The 19,224-nt window shown below is 31.2% G+C and overlaps 1 protein-coding gene across 5 annotated transcripts in view; it reads left to right on the top strand.

Annotated features, from left to right (window-relative positions):
* LOC143075644 (unconventional myosin-Ic-like) overlaps positions 1 to 19,224 on the top strand; it is a 64,769-nt gene that overhangs the window by 933 nt on the left and 44,612 nt on the right. The window contains exon 1 of one of the 5 annotated variants that reach the window (XM_076251141.1): positions 2,796 to 2,948. The exons of 1 other annotated variant lie outside the window; for it this stretch is intronic. The gene's annotated coding sequence lies outside the window, so the exon portion shown is untranslated. Of the gene's footprint in view, positions 1 to 2,795; positions 2,949 to 3,991; positions 4,074 to 16,354; positions 16,462 to 19,224 lie in introns of those variants that run through there. 3 more of the 5 variants (XM_076251144.1, XM_076251142.1, XM_076251143.1) reach the window with 3 other exon arrangements.

Raw genomic sequence — 19,224 nt, 5'->3', positions numbered from 1 at the left:
GTCAAACATCCTATAATTACCAATAACCAATTTCCTTCTCTATAAACGTGACAAAAGCATTGACTATACATATTTGCAGATTGAAGGAATGTTATTTAAGATTAATAACTTTGAATGAAAGACTTTCTTTCAATACTGGTTCTTGTTTATACTTGAGAGCGTACAAATCATTCTGATTTTAGACAAAATAATTTCTTTGCTTCATTAAAACGTATTGCAAATTGCCTTTTATTAATGTTTTATCCATTTGTAGCATAAAAAACGTCATATTCCTTTCCAAATTGCTTGCCAAACATCGTTTATTTTTGTAAATTTTCCGAAATTTGTCCGCCATTAATAAATATAAGAATCGCGAATCGGATACGGTTTAACTATGTTTTAATTCCGCATTCTTGCAATTATAAGTTCAGACGCACAAATGACACAATTGACAGAAAATAATGATCACAAAAATGAAAAAAAAAGCATTCTACACGAATTAACAGACTTTGGCTTAATCCCTTTTGTTTACTGTAAATATTATAATGCAAATGCATTTTTTATTTTTTTCTGTTAATTTTAAATTTTTTAAAGTTAAAAACTTAATATATCTTTTCCTAATTAGAAGCATTCAAATGTTTACACAGCTATGTTATTGAAATTTTATTGACACCATTGAAATTTAGAAATGTTAGTGTCACTGTTGGTAATTAATGTTGTAATTATGAGATAAAATATCTTTAATATGAATCTTGATTCTTATTAATTCATTGTTTTAACTGCTAAATAAATAATTATCAAAGGTACCAGGATTATAATTTAGTACGCCAGAATATGAAAGGGAAATAAAAGATCATAAATATGAATATATAAACTCTGCAATGATATGGAATATACACATTAGACATGTACAATGAGACTAAATGCATGATTTCATTTAAAAAACAAAAGGGCAAGGTATTATGAAGCGATTATAACCGATAGTCGGTTGGTTGCTGTCATCCGATTGTAATAGATAATCGGTTGGTATTTTCAACCGATTATCCAACACTATGCAAGTATATATATAATGAAAGCAAATCTATTTGATCTGTGAGCCTCCAGAGTCAAAGTTCATGTGGCAAGCGCCTCTATGTGCAATGAGGGAGTCAGCAAATCACTTGAAAATCATAAAATAATAACAAACTTAAAGCATAAAAACAATAAATAAAAGCATATAATATAATAGCTTTCCAAAGCGCCATAATTATTTGGACTATGATCCCTGCATGACATTTTTGTGTTTCATTGACAGTTAATACATGTAAAATGTATAAACAATTTCTGGATTTCGTTCATTTTCGTTACTGCTAACCTTCCACAAAACTTTCTGTTTCAAATATGGGTTTTCGATTTCTCAAAGTAATCTAAAAAATATAACCTAATAGATGAAGCTGACATATTCTGCTGCTCTATGATTACAACATCATCTACTGGGAACAGGGATTGATTGTGAGAAAGGCATGAAATATTCTGTTTAAGAGTAATACACTTAGTCCAAGTACGCAAATCATGGAATGTCACAAATTTGATTAATTTCTGTGAATGTGATTACAAAACCATGGATTTGTTTATGGTCTTGACTTTTTAGAGAAGGTCATGGGGATAGCAATTTAGATGTGGTAGGAACTGTGGAAACTATGTGTTTAGAGTGGGTCTCATTTGGGGTCTAAGCGTAACACGGGATTGCAGATTTTTTGTAAGCGTGACACATGAAAGTCAAAGTATTGTGCCGTGAAAACGGGGAATGAATCTAACGGGACACGGGAAATTACAAAAAAATGAGAATTGCTTACGTATATAGGGTAAGCGTGATCCGGGATCAGTACCCCCAATGAGACCCCCTTTAGAGCTTCATATTTCAAAAGGTAGAATACTATGATGCTTCCTTATCTAACAAAGGAATCAGTCTGTCTGTCCATATAGAATTGGGTCTGCTCTATAGCTAGTGAACCGTTATATTTCATATATTATACTTCACATGTATATATTGGGTGTGTCAAAAAAATGTATGTTCAACTTCTTAGGTCAAAGGTCAAGTTCAAAAACTGGTTCCAGTTGAAAACCACATGCCCTGTGGTAAAGGTTGTGTCCGCTCTTGAGAAATCACTCTCAGCACATAACAAGACTATGTACTAACTAAAAAAAATGCTTTACATCAGCTTATCCAAACAAATTTTCTACTATATTTGTTTACAGGGGGACCCAAAGAGATGACTCTTATCTCAATGATGTCTAGTTCACGATGAAGTCATTAAAAAGAGAAGATTATTTGTCACCAAGAAATTTACATCAATTAAAAAAAAAATGATTTTGATATATATTTTATTACCTATAATCCAGATTCCTTAAAGATGGAGTGACAACTAATGCCTGACTGTATATTTTCCCCTTGATTGCAATGTTGACTTGTAATAAACAGGATAAAAAAATTAATAACAGTTAACTTGAAGCTGCCAATTTTCATGACGTTGTTACAAATAGCTTTGAAAAATTGTGAATTCAAGTTGACCCTTGAAAATATCTTTCATGTCTGTTTACATGGTTTACAGCTAATATTGACATCGGAACACCTTAAAATATAAAAACCTCTAAACAAAGCATTATACTGTTTAACAGTACATAAATTACATTATATAAATTCTGTATAAAGTCAGTAGCAAAGCTTTTACATCATCACAAAACATTTTGTTTGTAACATTTTTAAAAGTGAAATCAAACATTTTAATGATAGCCGTAAAGCACTTAATCCTGATAAAACAAACTTGAGCTTCTCATAAAAGTAGGATTAATTGATAAGAGGAAGGAAGTGTTTATTGGTTTATGGGGACTATCAAGGAATTTGTTTTGGTCTCACCCATAATGTCTACCTGCGCAGGTAACAGTCTATGACAGGTTTACCTGGAAATCAGACTGATAGCTGACTTCAGGTAAGCCTTTACATATATATGATATATACAAAATATACATTATGTTTTTTTTCTGTAATTGTTATTTTATTTCCATATTTGCCAGTACATTTAAAACATTATTACATTTACAAAAAAAAATAAAATCAGTGTCAAAAGGATATGTTAAGATCTAGATTTTTAAAAGTAAAATAAATTTATAGAGCATTACTACCGTAGTAGACTTTCTTGTATCCTTGATAAATAGCTATTTAAATTTGAATAAAAAAATAAGTTAATATTACAACAGGGTCAGTGTTTACTATTTTGATTAAAATTGATTGGCATGCCATTGATCACAATTCTTAAGCAACAGCAAAATGCTTATGATTTAATTCCTTTTTCACCACCCATATTGAACAATCTAGGCACTGATATAAAAATTACTCATTAAAGTAAAGTGCATGGCATGTTTCATTCATTCTTTATGTCAAGTATGTTGTTATCTTTTAACAATGTTTAAGGTGAAATATAATATGATAAAATGGATTTTTGAAGTTAAGGCTATGATATGCATGTATTGCGTTTAAGATTTTATTTGAACACAGTCATGACAGTTTTGTATAAAGAAAAAAGAATAATTTGTTATAAAAAAAATAAGATGAAAGGATTATATCAACATCATGAAGATCATTTGGCTAGGATTCTTAGGAATAAGACAAAAAAGTGTTTTTTTGTAATATGCACCATGTGCACAGTGAAAGTGAATTGTATGCAATTTAAACCTTGGGATCGGGCTATGTGTCATACATTTGTTTAACAAGTTTCTGATTAATTACTGTTAGTTCAAATGTCAGTATTTTACAAGTTTAAATAGTTAAAATGTATTTTCTTTTCTTCCTGGTTTAATATGTGTCTGCATAAACCCTTTAATTTCATACTTCAAAAGAGAATTTAAAGACTTTAATATACAAATGTTTAATAGCTAAGGTACATCTAGAAGAGGTAGAGTACGTCTTCATTAAAATTAGGATTTCAGATCTTTTAATCTTTATAACATTCTGCTTTGATAGCCCTATAAACATATCGACATGTAACGAGCATGTAACATATGTAATTTTAATAAAAGACTTCTGGACATAGATATCTGTAGTCTGCAACAAAAAAGTAAGATATAGTTTTTAAAATTATTTTGTGAATTTCATTATTGTACATGAATATGAATATATGACTTTATATTAAGAAGAGCTTTATTTTTGTTATCAAATGAAATTCATCATAAACTTTAAGAGGAATTTTTAGATAGTAAAAAATATAAATAAAAACAGTTCACTTAGAGAATGAAGGTCATTTATCAAAGGAAATAAAGAAAAAATATTATCAGTCATGCTTTTTATTTTCATGTAAAATAAACCAATAAGAATTTTGTAACTTCATGATAACACAAAGCATTTATAACCATTGATTTGTTTAGAATAAAAATTGAAACTTAATTATAAATGAGGCTCCCACAGGGTACCCCCTCAGGTCGGAAGGTCGCTTTTAAATTTCGTCGCGAGGGGTCGTTTTTTAGAAAAATGTATAGGTCGCAGGTCGTTTTTTCAAACATAAAGGACAAATGTCATTTTTGTATTTAAAAGATCCATTCAAGTCATTGTTGTGTCGATTCTTGTGTTATTAACCCAGTGACATATATGTTCCTGGATAAACCTTTTTGTTTAAAATTAGATATTTGGACATTTTGCTGTGTCTTTTGGTTCAGTTGTTTTTGTTTTAATTGGGGCCATCCAGAGATGGCTGTCTGTAACTTGGGAAGTTCCTGCTCTATTGAAGTTCGTGTCGTCAGCTCTAGATTTATTTTTGTGTGACATTTAATGATCAATACGTGATGTCTTCATGCCATTAATCCATATCTGTTCTTTTGCATATTGAGATTCGTTTTTTCAGAACAGTAGTTTCAACCAAACATTCAGTATTTTACTAATCCAACACAATATCTTCTTCTTTTTCTATATACTGCCCACATTCAACTTTCGGAATATACTGTCAAATTGGTTCTGCATGGTTAAAAACAGGATAAAAAAATGTTCATCTTTAGTTTGTACGGTTGGTCATTTGAGATTTGAAAGTCTCAAATGACTGCTGTGGCGATCAATGGGGGATTCAGTTTGTTCCAGTTTTTGGTGGTGTTAACAAAGAAGGATCATTTCCTACAGTCTTTGGTTCCTGTTTGTACCTTGTATCCATGCTGTTGTGTATGTCTGTATATTCTAGTTGGTCTTTGAAGGTACATGTCTTTGCTGATGGCTATTTTGTCGTTGACGATCTTGTACATCATTGCAAGTCTGGCCTCTCTGTCAAAAACAAAAGCCAGATATTCTACACACTCAAGCATCAAAAACAAAAGCCAGAGATTCTACACAATAAATGGCAAGATTATTACTCCAACAACAGAACAACCCATACCTAGGAGTGCAGATATCAGAAGACCTGAAGTAGAGCACCGCATAACAAACGTTGCAAAGAAGGCAAGTTCAACCCTTGGCTACCTTAGAAGGAATTTAAGATACTGCCCACAGGAATGTAAGAAAACCCCTTACATTTCCTTAGTTAGACCAACAATGGAATAGACAGCAACAGTATGGGACCCCTACAGTATAGTAGATTCAAACAAACTAGAGCGAATACAACGACTAGCAGCATGCTTTATAACAGGCGACTACAAAACAAGAGAAGATGGCTGCATAACAGACATACTCAACACACTGGAACTTAAAGAACTAAAGGCCAGACGCACTAACTAAAAACTTATATTTTTGTACAAGGTGGTTGCGGGATTAGTACCTGCTATCGATCCAGACGACTTTTTAAAATCAGCCAGACCAAGAAGAACCATCACAGGGAAAAAGTTTGAAAATTACCAGGCAACAAATAAAGTGGAAAAACAAGTGAGGAACTATACTGGGTGCTTTGACATTCCCACCAGTAAAACTCAGCAATACTCAAACTCATTCTTTGTGTCCACAGTTATTAACTTGAACCATCCTGAGGATCTGTCACACTATTGTGTGCAAAACAAGTGTTGAGAGCTTTAAAGCTGCTCTCCCGAGACATCAGTAAATCGACGGCGCCTTCACCCAGTTGTACAAAAGCCAGAATTGGTAGCTACGATGCAACCACACAGATTAATACCTGGATACATTTGTCTCTTTGGAGCACACACAGAGACGCTAGTAGCTTAGTTAGTGCCCTTAGATCTTTGATCTGTTCTCAAGTCTTCATCTGGATACCCCCATGGGACGGTCAGACAGATGGAAGTACGGACGGATACCCAACCATGTTATACTTCTCTACTGCGTGTAGTGAAGTATAATGAAGTAGACAAAAGTGTGACAAATGGCTGGAAAAACTGAATGGCTGACCAACAGTTAGCAGTTTATGTTTAATAACAGACATGTTATTTGGGCATTTTATTTTATCAGATCTACCATGATAATCGGTCATGACGCCAGCTGATTATTCTTCCCGACCTTGTTCTACTGGTTGGAAGAATGTAGTTTTCACACAACTCTCTGAGGAACAACTCGGAGGAAATAGGCTGAAACAGAAAAGTGGGTTGAGTCAATATCGTAGCAGCTACGTATAGTGTTACGTAGATTTTGACTATTGAACGTGTAGCTATAGACTAGTTGTTAAATAGATATTGATAAAAGCTACGTAGCTGCTACGATATTGAACTCAACCCTGGTAAACTGTACGCCGTTTTGCCGATCTGTCAGATAATTAAAATGGGGACAAAGTCAAAGGTTGTTCTATCCAAATTTTACAGGTCGCAGGTCGTTTCTAGAAGGCCCTCAGGTCGGAAGTCGACTCTAAAAAGCCCTTAGGTCGCAGGTCGTTTTTGACCCTGCGGGAGCCTCATATATAATATATTTTGGTGTTTCCTCATTGCTGACCTTTTTAGTGATCGTTACAGATCGAGAACTTTAAGCGCTAACAAAGTTTTTATATATAAAATGTTAATAGAAGCAAATCCTCTGGCACCCCTGAAATTTTGATAGCCTTAGCTGAAATATGTTTGTATTGGAAAACATGTACATGTAGTCAGCTCTGCAGGTTTTTACTGTGCATGATGCATTTGGTATGCAGCCTCATTGTTTTCCTTTGTAGCTATGATACATGTATAATTGGCTGACTAACATAAATTAGACATGTTACAGTTCATTGCTCTTTTATTTCTGTTTGAAGAGAGGATATTAAAAAAAGGCTTTCGTCTTTAGTAATCTTTGGATGTGTCAATAGATTCCACTATCGAATATAGAATGTGAGATGTGATGCTTATTTAACTGACTGTGAGATGTACAATGTATACTTATTTAACTGACATTGATTTAGTCAAAGTTGAGATTTTTTAGTAACAGTGTTCCATATAACTGACAAATGAAATACATATATATGACAGACCAAATTCTGCTACACAACAGTATGTTTGCCAATTTCTGTAATTGACCCTGTAATTAGAGATCCCATTTTTATGCCCCACCTACGATTGTAGAGGGGCATTATGTTTTCTGGTCTGTGCCTCTGTTCGTCCGTCCGGTTAAAGTTTTTGGTCGAGGTAGTTTTTGATGAAGCTGAAGTCCAATCAACTTGAAACTTAATACACATGTTCCCCATGATATGATCTTTCTAATTTTAATGCCAAATTATAGTTTTGACCCCAATTTCATGGTTCACTGAACATAGAAAATGATAGTGCAAAGTTCAGGTTAAAGTTTTTGGTCAAGGTAGTTTTTGATGAAGTTAAAGTTATATCAACTTGAAACTTAGTACACATGTTCCCTATGATATGATCTTTCTAATTTTAATTCCAAATTAAAGTTTTGACCCCAATTTCACGGTCCACTGAACATAGAAAATGATAGTGGGAGTGGGGCATCCGTGTACTATGGACACATTCTTGTTAGTTGTATCCCTTTGGAGGGACATACATTTTTATTGACCAATGGAGAGCTAGCTCAAAAAGCAAATTTATCTGTGTGTAATATGTGTAACATTTCTATTTACTATAGATCTCTGGTGTGTTAAAAATATCTTTAACACTTACAGTCAGGGGTACTACTTATTCAAGTAATTTTTATTTACTTGAAAAAGTAAAAAAAAGTATACACATATAAGTAAATTTTTAGGATACTTATACAAGTGAATTTTATTTACTTGTATAGGTAAAAAAATAATTGGCTTAGTTATGTCCCTTAGACATTCAGATTTTTGTACTTGTATAAGTAAAAAAGTCGTCCTTTCTTAAATTCTTAAGATTTCTTTGCTCTAATAGAATTTTAAATTGTGTACCCTTTGCAGATGTCTTTACTAATCATTTATGTGTAATTTCATGGACAATGAAAATCCCATTTGTCTGTTATCTTCATATAACACTGCTCATTTACAAGCCCCAACGGAGGAATTTTTGAAGGCCTTGCGCAAATATACAAGATCTTTGCTCAATCAGTTTCTTTGTTGAATTAATGAGATGAAACATTGAACTTTAATGAAAAAATTTGAGCAAACCTTGGAAAAATCATTAAAGGCATGAACTTACATCTCAAAACTTAAGGATTTTTGTATGATTGTAAGAAAATTTTACTTATACAAGTAAATTTTTGAGAAAATTAAGGGGAGATTATTCAAACATTATTTATTTACTTGGGCCACACCAATTTGATTCCTTGTTCGACAGACCTGCCTACACCTATTTTTTTCAAAACAGAATTTTTTTTATATTCTCGCTTCCCGCATCCGGAAATGTGATTATGTCCATTTTCCACACCCTTTTTTTTTTTGTAAATATTATAAAAGATATCAACATTTGTTTTTAAAATCACAGTCTAACCTGTATAAAATTGAGAATGGAAATGGGGAATGTGTCAAAGAGACAACAACCCGACCAAAATAAAAAAAACACAACAGCAGAAGGTCACCAACAGGTCTTCAATGTAGCGAGAAATTCCCGCACCCGGAGGCGTCCTTCAGCTGGCCCCTAAACAAATATATACTAGTTCAGTGATAATGAACGCCATACTAATTTCCAAATTGTACACAAGAAACTAAAATTTAAATAATACAAGACTAACAAAGGCCAGAGGCTCCTGACTTGGGACAGGCGCAAAAAATGCGGCGGGGTTAAACATGTTTGTGAGATCTCAACCCTCCCCCTATACCTCTAACCAGTGTAGGAAAGTAAAAGCATAACAATACGCACATTAAAATTCAGTTCAAGAGAAGTCCGAGTCTGATGTAAGAAGATGTAACCAAAGAAAATAAACAAAATGACAATAATACATAAATAACAACAGACTACTAGCAGTTAACTGACATGCCAGCTCCAGACTTCAATTAAACTGACTGAAAGATTATGATTTCATCATATGAACATCAGGCACAATCCTTCCCGTAAGGGGTTTAGTATCATACCATCATAACATATATGAGAAGAACATAACCCGTGTCATGACAACAACTGTTTTTAGAATAAATGTGTTTAGTTCCGACGCAAAGACCTTATCAGTGACTCAATATTAACGCCAAAATATGCAATCTTTAATGACTTGACAACAGTATCGTAATTATAATGTATGTATATAATGATTTTAAACATAAAAGCAACCCACCACACTGTGTAAATATCTGTGAGAATATTTGTTTCAGCATGAAACCTATTTATCCAAAGTGTGAGCGCTCCGATATAAATTTACAACAGCAGAAATACCTGTAAAGAACAACAAATTGGTTTCTCTCCCCCTTACTTGTATTCCCTATCAAAAAATGTTTGTTGTTAGAATAAAGTACAAAGAACTTCTGAAGGATTTGCCTTAAAACTCAATTATATTGTATGCTGGCGAATCAAAACTATCCATAGCCGCTGCATGTTTATGCACCTGTCCTGATTGATTCAGGAGCCTGTCGTTAAGCAGTTGATGTGGGTCATTGGTATTTTCCCGTTTGGATATATAAATTAGATCGTTGGTTTTCCTGTTCGAATTGTGTACACTAATAATTTTGGGGTCCTTTATAGCTTGCTGGTCGGAGTACACAGTTATCGTCCCTTCAGATTTTCGTTGTTCACGAATATAGTCCCTAGTGTGGACAGTGTGTTACTTGCCATTTTTATATGCCCGTCGTCTTTTAGACGGGACGTATTATGGTATACCGTTGTCCGTCCGTCCGTCGTCCACACTTCGGACAATAACTCAAAAACACTTTCACCAATTTCCATGAAACTTAAGTGAATTGTTTATATCTATTGACGTAAGCTCCCTTTCGTTTTTTTTTAATTTCAGATTTTAAGTTTTGTATTTATGGGGCTTTATTCATAAAAAAGGGGGGATTTTCAACACTTCGGACAATAACTCAAAAAGGCTTTCACCAATGTCCATGAAACTTTGGTGAATTGTTTATATCTATTGATGTAAGCTCCCTATCAATTTTTATAAATTTCAGATTTTAAGTTTTGGATTTATGGGGCTTTATTCATAAAAAAAGGGGGATTTTCAACACTTCGGACAATAACTCAAAAAGGCTTTCACCAATGTCCATGAAACTTTGGTGAATTGTTTATATCTATTGATGTAAGCTCCCTTTCAATTTTTATAAATTTCAGATTTTAAGTTTTGGATTTATGGGGCTTTATTCATAAAAAAAAGGGGGATTTTCAACACTTCGGACAATAACTCAAAAAGGCTTTCACCAATGTCCATGAAACTTTGGTGAATTGTTTAGATCTATTGATGTAAGCTCCCTTTCAATTCTTATAAATTTCAGATTTTAAGTTTTGGATTTATGGGGCTTTATTCATAAAAAAAAAGGGGGATTTTCAACACTTCGGACAATAACTCAAAAAGGCTTTCACCAATGTCCATGAAACTTTGGTGAATTGTTTATATCTATTGATGTAAGCTCCCTTTCAATTTTTATAAATTTCAGATTTTACATTTCCGTGTTATGAATTTTTATGCTTAAAAAAGGGGGGATTTTCCAATTTTGGGACAATAACTAACACTTTCACAAAATTTTATGCAACTTTGATAAATTGTTTATATCTATTGACATAAGCCCCCTTTCCATTTTTATAAATTTTAGATTTTACGTTTTCTTAAGTAATGAATTTTTATACTTAAAAAAAAGGGGGATTTTATGAAACTTTGGTGAATATATTAACGTAGCATCCCTTTTGATTTGTATATATATTTCTAGTTGATCATATAAATTCATTTAAAGCATAAAAGACAAGTTAAAAGAGCAACGGGCGTATCATGCGCTAAAGCGCAGCCCTTTATTTTTTATACCCCTTCCAAATTTTTTTTTTTTATGTTTTATGCCTCAAGTAGCAAGAAGGGGGATAAAACTACACTGTAAAAAAATTTGGTTCATGAATTATAATGTAAAGTAGTCATTTGGTCCAGTTGAAAAAGGTCAAAAATTAGCATTTCGAAAGCTGTCAAAAGATTTCAAGACCCCCTTCACATAAAATTGTCCATATTTTGAGTTAGAGCTGATTAAGTTTTCTATAATTTTGATATAATTTGTCCCAAAAGTAGTACAACACACTGTCAAAATATTATGGAGAAAGAGCAGGTGGGATTTTTTTTATTTCCATTTATTGTCTAAAAGAAATGCACTACGAAAAAACTGTGTTAACTCGGACCTGCTGTTTGGTCTGTTGACCATTTAATACCAGATAGATATATAGTTCTTTGAGAAAATATGAGCCCTTTTGTACAAACAAATATAACTTATATTGATCCCTCATAAAACATGTAAAAGGGATATTTATAACATTAAGGGGTTACCCCCAAACTGATTCTGACTTCGATGGAGAATTGTCTCATTGTCTAATGTCAGTCACACATACATAGACCAGATTTAATTATTTCTTGGTGAACAGGGAAAAAATACTTTAGAAATTAAAGAAATGTCAAATTACAAGTGATAAATCAAGTTTTAATATTGTCAAAACCTACTATTTTATGTTTACAAAAAAAAAATTATAATCGCTCGCCTTCACTTTTCAAGCTTCACCTCAAAAATTTGCAAATTAAATATTTTTTTATTAAAATTTTCAAATCGCTCGCTCGCCCCAAATTTTGGAGTCCAAAAATCCATAGAACAAGAAATTAAATTGGTGTGGCCTTATATGTGTGTATTTTTTTTTTTTACTTCTTCAAGTAAATAAAATTAACTTGTACAAGTAGTACCCCTGACTGACTTATGTACTGATATAATCTTCTAAATCTTAAAAAAAAATGAATAGGAAGTACTTACAAGTTTGATTTAAAATCTTAAATTTATCAGACCTGAAAAAGTCAAGTTGTACTTTTATTTTCATTACCTAAAGCTTAAGCATTTCCAAGGTTGTACATGTATATCGGTTGCACGTGCATGTATATCCCTTAACTAAGTTAACAAAATAATATTTTGAAACGCAAAACAAAAACATTAAGCTTGAAGGTTGTCTTCAATAATTATGATATTTTATTGAAAAGATACGATTTAAGCTTTTATTTCAAAGGACATCATAGAAGATAATAACAATTTTCTAGGTATTAAGCATCAGCTGGTGAAAATAAAAAGATTTAGATTAAATATTGATTTTACATGAAACCTAAAGACTTAATGAGACCATACATAGGTAAACAGATATCTATATAGAAAATGTATCCAAATGTTGAGAGTAGATAATTGATTTTATAGCAAAACTGTCCGCTGATTATGTCATTACAATTCTTCAATGAAATAATTTTCTTTGACAGTCATTTGAAGGAATTGATTTGATATGGAAACTTAATGCAAGCAGAAAATTTGAGAAATGTAGTCCTAATTATAACTTTTTGTAGCCTCAGCGAGCTGAGTGTTTCATTTATACAAGCAAAAAACTTGAGAAATGTAGTCCTAATTATAACTTTTTGTAGCCTCAGCGAGCTAAGTATTTCATTTGAAGGAATTAATTTTATATGGAAACTTAATACAAGCAAGAAACTTGAGAAATGTAGTCCTAATTAAATCTTTTGTACATATGAGCTGCTGTGTGTGTATATTTAGTTACTGAGGTATCTGAAAAATTTCATGAATTTATATCTGAAAATACATGGCTGTACTGTTATATATAGGTATCCTGGATAAGGTAGCAATACACAGTTAGGAGTTTAGTTTCGCATTTTGGCCCCTGTTGATTTTTCAAATAGGAAAGTTATTGTGTAATAAAATTCATTTTTAGACAGCTGAGTGCTAATTTAGCCTTCAAAGATGGTTTATAAGTGCATCAAGATTATTTTTTACATGTTTTATGGGCTGTTTTCTGTTTGACAATCCGTATTTTCATAGCTAGACCGGCCATCGGTCCAGAAATTAATGTAATGTTTACAAACACTTTTTTTCTACACGAAGTTTTTGACGCAATTTTACAAAAAAATGAGATGAAAGACATATGATTTTTCTTGAATTTGCTGAATGATATATGTACACAGTTTCAGAAAAGGTATTACTTCAAGCGATTGAAATTCTACTTTTAGCTAAATTTTGGGGAAATATGTGACATCTTTTCTCCCCTTTTTGCAATATTTTATAACAAATAAATGCAGATTGTTGCCATGGATACACCCAAAAGAAATTATATTTTACCATTTTATATACTGGATATAAAATCTATGGAAGATTCTGATTACATACATATGCCCATATATGACACAAACAGTAAGCTTGATGTTACAAGAAAGCAATGAAAAGGGGATGGTAAAATTTATAAGGGCAAATTTTAATATTTTTTCCTAACTGTTTATTGCTACCATAATTAAGGTAGCAATACACAGTTAGGAGTTTAGTTTCACATTTTGGCCCCTGTGGATTTTTCAAATAGGAAAGTTATTGTGTAATAAAATTCATTTTTAGACAGCTCAGTGCTAATTTAGCCTTCAAAGGTGGTTTATAAGTGCATCAAGATTATTTTTTACATGTTTTATGGGCTGTTTTCTGTTTGACAATCCGTATTTTCATAGCTAGACCGGCCATCGGTCCAGAAATTAATGTAATGTTTACAAACCCTTTTTTCTACACGAAGTTTTTGACCCAATTTTACAAAAAAATGAGATGAAAGACATATGATTTTCCTTGAATTTGCTGAATGATATATGTACACAGTTTCAGAAAAGGTATTACTTCAAGCGATTGAAATTCTACTTTTAGCCAAATTTTGGGGAAATATGTGACATCTTTTCTCCCCTTTTTGCAATATTTTATAACAAATAAATGCAGATTGTTGCCATGGATACACCCAAAAGAAATTATATTTTACCATTTTATATACTGGATATAAAATCTATGGAAGATTCTGATTCCATACATATGCCCATATATGACACAAACAGTAAGCTTGGTATTGCAAGAAAGCAATGAAAAGGGGATGGTAAAATTTATAAGGGCAAATTTTAATATTTTTTCCTAACTGTTTATTGCTACCTAAAGCTAGGTTATTTAATTTAGACTCATCTCTTTATCATTTATAAATCTGTGTCATTTTGCAGTCATCACAATAAACTTTTGTAGCACAGGTCCTGTGAATATTACTTTTTTAGGGAAATTTTTAATTCTATAACAATATATTGGCCTGTAAAAGAAATGCTTATAAAAGGCTCAGTACAAATTTTATAAGCCTGTGCTTCCTTGAGTCTAGGCTACATGTGGTCCATCTTTTCCTTGTAGAAAATTAATTAAACATAGTAAATTCTGTATATAATATAATGGTCTTATGGACGAATTCCGAAATAGGCAGTATTGGTATAAAACTATAATTTTAGACTTTCTCACTAGTGTAGCATTTATGCTGAGACTGTCTTAGATATATACATAATTACAACGACAGATTATGAATGTTTGATTAGGTCCATTATGTTATTTTAGAGGCTATATTTTTAAGTCCAATATTTTGGTATGATCAGATGGCACGATGACATTATAAGCTTCAAAATCTTGGTAAATTCATTTTTTTTTAGCTTTTTTCAAAAGCGTGATTATTATTTCAAGATTTTCAGTAGAAATTAATTCAATTTTCCCCGTTGTCTGCAAATGAAATTTCAGTGGCAGATCCAGAACTTTTCATAAGGGGGCAGCTCCAGTCATGCTTCAGTGATTCCCTATATAATCAACCAAAATTTTCCCATGAAAAGGCGGGGGGGGGGGGGGGGGGGGAGCACCCCAGGGCCCCTTCTGGATCTGCCTATTATTTTCCATGATTTATGTAAAAAATGAAGATAATATTTTGTTTTTGTAAATAATGGTACACTCTTATGTTCTCCCCCATGGTACATTTGTGATGATATGGCTACAGTAATAAATCTGTCATATTTTAAGGATCAATACTGTAGGCTGAATCACTGTCACAGATTTTTATAACTGATAAAGTAAGTTTTATATATCTTATGGGATGAACCAGAATTTAAATACAATACATAAAACCTTAAAAGTACATTAAACCTTATTTAAACATATTAAATAAGGGCAATGGATCTTAAACTTGCACAATTCATTACAAATATTTGCTTTGAGATTTTTTTAATCTGTGACTAAATTCAGCCAATTTGATTGTTGATGCATTTTAATGTTAAAAGAATAATAAAATTTTAGAGGTATCAAATTTCATAAATGTTTTATACTGAGCATTCTTTAAAAAAGCTTTTAAATAAGTCAAGATTGTGAATCTGACTGACCTCCATAATGTTTAGGTTTGTTTTATAATTTTTTTTATAATATTTACAAACATATAGATCAACAGATTAGTTAGATCATTGCTCTGGATGTTTATATCACATTATCTCCTTCACTCTTTCTTTTGCATGTCATGTTATATAAGTTTTTTTAGGGATATTAAATCATAAAAATTTAGAGGTGATAACCCATATAATCATTTTGTACTGAGCATAGACTTTAAAAAACTTTTCAATAAGACCTGTAAATCTGACTTGCATTAATGAAGGACAGAAAGTTACAGGAAAAAAGTCAAAATTCAGTTTAGAGATTATTTTTCTTTGAAGAAAAATTAATACAGTTATTTAAACAAAAATATTTTTGTATTTGTTAAGTTTTATAAAAAAAATAATAATATTTACAAACAATGTATCATAATCTATAGACCAGACATAATTGATTTTTATCAATGATCAACAGATTAGTCAGATCATTCACTCAGATCATATAGATCAGGATGTTTATATCACATTATCACATTCCCTTCACCCTTTCTTGGCTTTTGCATGTCAAAGTCATTATAAAAAAGGAAATATTATAGATATACAATAAATTACAATGATATGTCATCACTCAGCTGTCTGCAGCCTCTGTCACCTGGCCAGGTATATATACAATGCTAAATACCTGTATTGATTACGGCCAGGTGAGAAACACCTACATGTTTTATCAATGACTTCATCATCTTTATATTACATAGTTTGACGGTGATTTATTATTATGTACTAGTTAAAATTTATTTGTTACATGTTTTCTGTTAAAGGTAAGGTTTTGTAAAATTTTAGTTGAATTTTAAAAATAGTTTAGGACTGTTATATATAAATAATGGATATGATAACTGTTGATATTTCTTTTATTGATTTGTAAATATCTTTAAAATGTTGAAAAAAATACCACCATTGTCTTTTGTTAAACATTATATCCCCTTAATTCCACAGATGAAATGATTGATATAAACATAAGGAACTGTGGTAAAGATTTCTTAAAAAACTTATAATCCACTTGAGTTCAAAGGACATGAATATAAGCAATATAGGTCACTGTAACTCAATTTTTGGAATATTTCAATTTGAGTTGTGTTAGTTTCACTAAAAAGAGTTCTTCCAGAAAAAAAATGTGTTTTAGGGTGAAGCTTGTTTTTTTTGTTACATGTATAAATACTATTTTGTAAACCCAACTTTTTTCATGAATAATTTTTCATAAAACTAAAATATTAAATTATTTTAGCATTCACCATTTCTTTATGAATGTTAAAATTATGAAAATATAGCAAACAATTGCACAGAAATCGTGCATTTATATTGTCCATTGTGGATAAGAAATGCACAAAATGTTGTATTCCTTCAAGTTGATTAATTGATCATGACAGAAAGTGTTATGCAATAAGTATTCGTCACCGTCATTTTTTGCTATATATTTCATTTTTACAAAAAAACAAAAATAGAGTGGCAACTTTCTTAAAGGACTTTAATCGACTTTATATGCAGGTACCAGTAGAAGCAGTAGTCTATAGGTTTGTTTAATTATTATAGAGTGGCAACTTTCTTAAAGGACTTTAATCGACTTTATATGCAGGTACCAGTAGAAGCAGAAGTCTCTAGGTTTGTTTATTTATTTGCTTGTTGTTTTCAATGTTGAGAGAGGTAAATTTCACTTTCTGATGATAATTTAGTATTCATTTATTTTCGTGGGTATCAATTTTCATGGATTGAGGAAAATTTACGTTTTGTGGATATTTGATTTGGTGGTTTGGCCAATCATTGCATCTAAAACCTATAGAAAATTTGTTAATTGTTGAACATGTGAATTTGTGGTTCACTAATGTACCCACGAAAAGGTATACAACGAATAATAATGAATCTATATAGTATACAGAGAATTTCAACAAAATTAAATTCTAAAAGATAACTATACATTTCTGCACATCAAGAAAACACAATAACAACTGAGACAAGCCTTTAATCAGATAAACAAATATACCTCAGACAATCCTGTGTCTTTCAACACAAGGTTTGGTGAAATCTGACCATAAATGACCTTAATATAATCTTTTGAAAACACAGTTTATGTGAAATATATTTTTAGAATAATTTTGTAGACCGTGATGAATACATATATTATACATGTAGCATTACAAAATTTCCAGGAAATTTTAATGAAACTACAGTGACTTGACTGTTAGTGTTGCTCTCCACCAATTGCAACTCATTCAAAATTTTGACCAAATTGCAATTTGTTTTATTAAACCAAATTGTTCAACTGGTCAGAATATTGAACAAATTGTTCAGTCAAAATGTGAAAGTGCAAGGTGATAAAATAAAATATACTTACAATCCTATAAGACTTTAACTCCACTTTAATGATGTTGTGACAAAATTAGTTATCAGTTTGTATAGTTATATTATATTCATTTCCATGCTGAAGGGGAACTGTTTATTTTGAATTGCTATAAAATTGTCCAAACTAAGCTTTCATATAGTTTTTCTTTCTAAAAGTATTCTATATTTATAAGAATCAGATATCATTTTAAATAAAACATTATATATTCAGTAAAATATGTGTGAAATAACAATATGCTATTGATAAGTTTTCAGGGGAGATAACCTAAAATATTATTCTTTTGAATAAAGACTTTTTGAAAGAAAAGTTTGGAAACTTCCTACAAACATATATTGCAATTTTACACATATTTTACTGAATATGAAATGTTTTAATTCACATAATGTCTGATTCTTATAAATATAGAATACTTTTAGAAAGAAAAACTATATGAAAGCTTAGTTAGGACAATTTAATAGCAATTCAAAATAAACAGTTCCCCTTCAGCATGGAAATGAATATAATATAACTATACAAACTGATAAACTAATTTTGTCACAACATCATTAAAGTGGAGTTAAAGTCTTATAGGATTGTAAGTATGTTTTATTTTATCACCTTGCACTTTCATGACTTGGCTGTGGTTTTCTACAGCAGTTGGTTCAAATTTCTGACCAGTTGAACAATTTGATTTTATAAAACAAATTGCAATTTGGTCAAAATTTTGAATGAGTTGCAATTGGTGGATAGCAACACTAACAGTCAAGTCACTGTAATAAAGACTTTTTTTTGTGTTTGATTTTTTAAGATTTTATATGACTTAAGTGCAAACACCTGTAGGAAATTAACACCAGTCCGATTCCAGAAAATACTGATTTGATTGATTGATTAATCATTATTTACTAAGCGCTATAAATACAAATCTGTAATTTAGAAAGTAGCTGATGAGAACAAGTATTATTAAGAGTACTACTAACTTGGAGAACTATTACAATAGAATAAAGCAGTTAATATGGTTTGATGATTTATGTACTTTTTTTTTAAAAACTATTATTTATTGTAGGTAAACATGTTCTTTTAACTTAAGGATATTAAATGTATAATTTAAGAGATTGTTCAGGATTTGAATTAATAGTCCAGATAGTTTGATATCAACATAATAAAGTTATATGCTATTAAATTTAAAAATAAGACATTTCTTCCTAAG

Source organism: Mytilus galloprovincialis, chromosome 5 (assembly GCF_965363235.1).
Source record: "Mytilus galloprovincialis chromosome 5, xbMytGall1.hap1.1, whole genome shotgun sequence".
Taxonomy (NCBI): Eukaryota; Metazoa; Mollusca; class Bivalvia; order Mytilida; family Mytilidae; genus Mytilus; species Mytilus galloprovincialis.
This window is presented reverse-complemented; position numbering and strand designations above follow the sequence as displayed.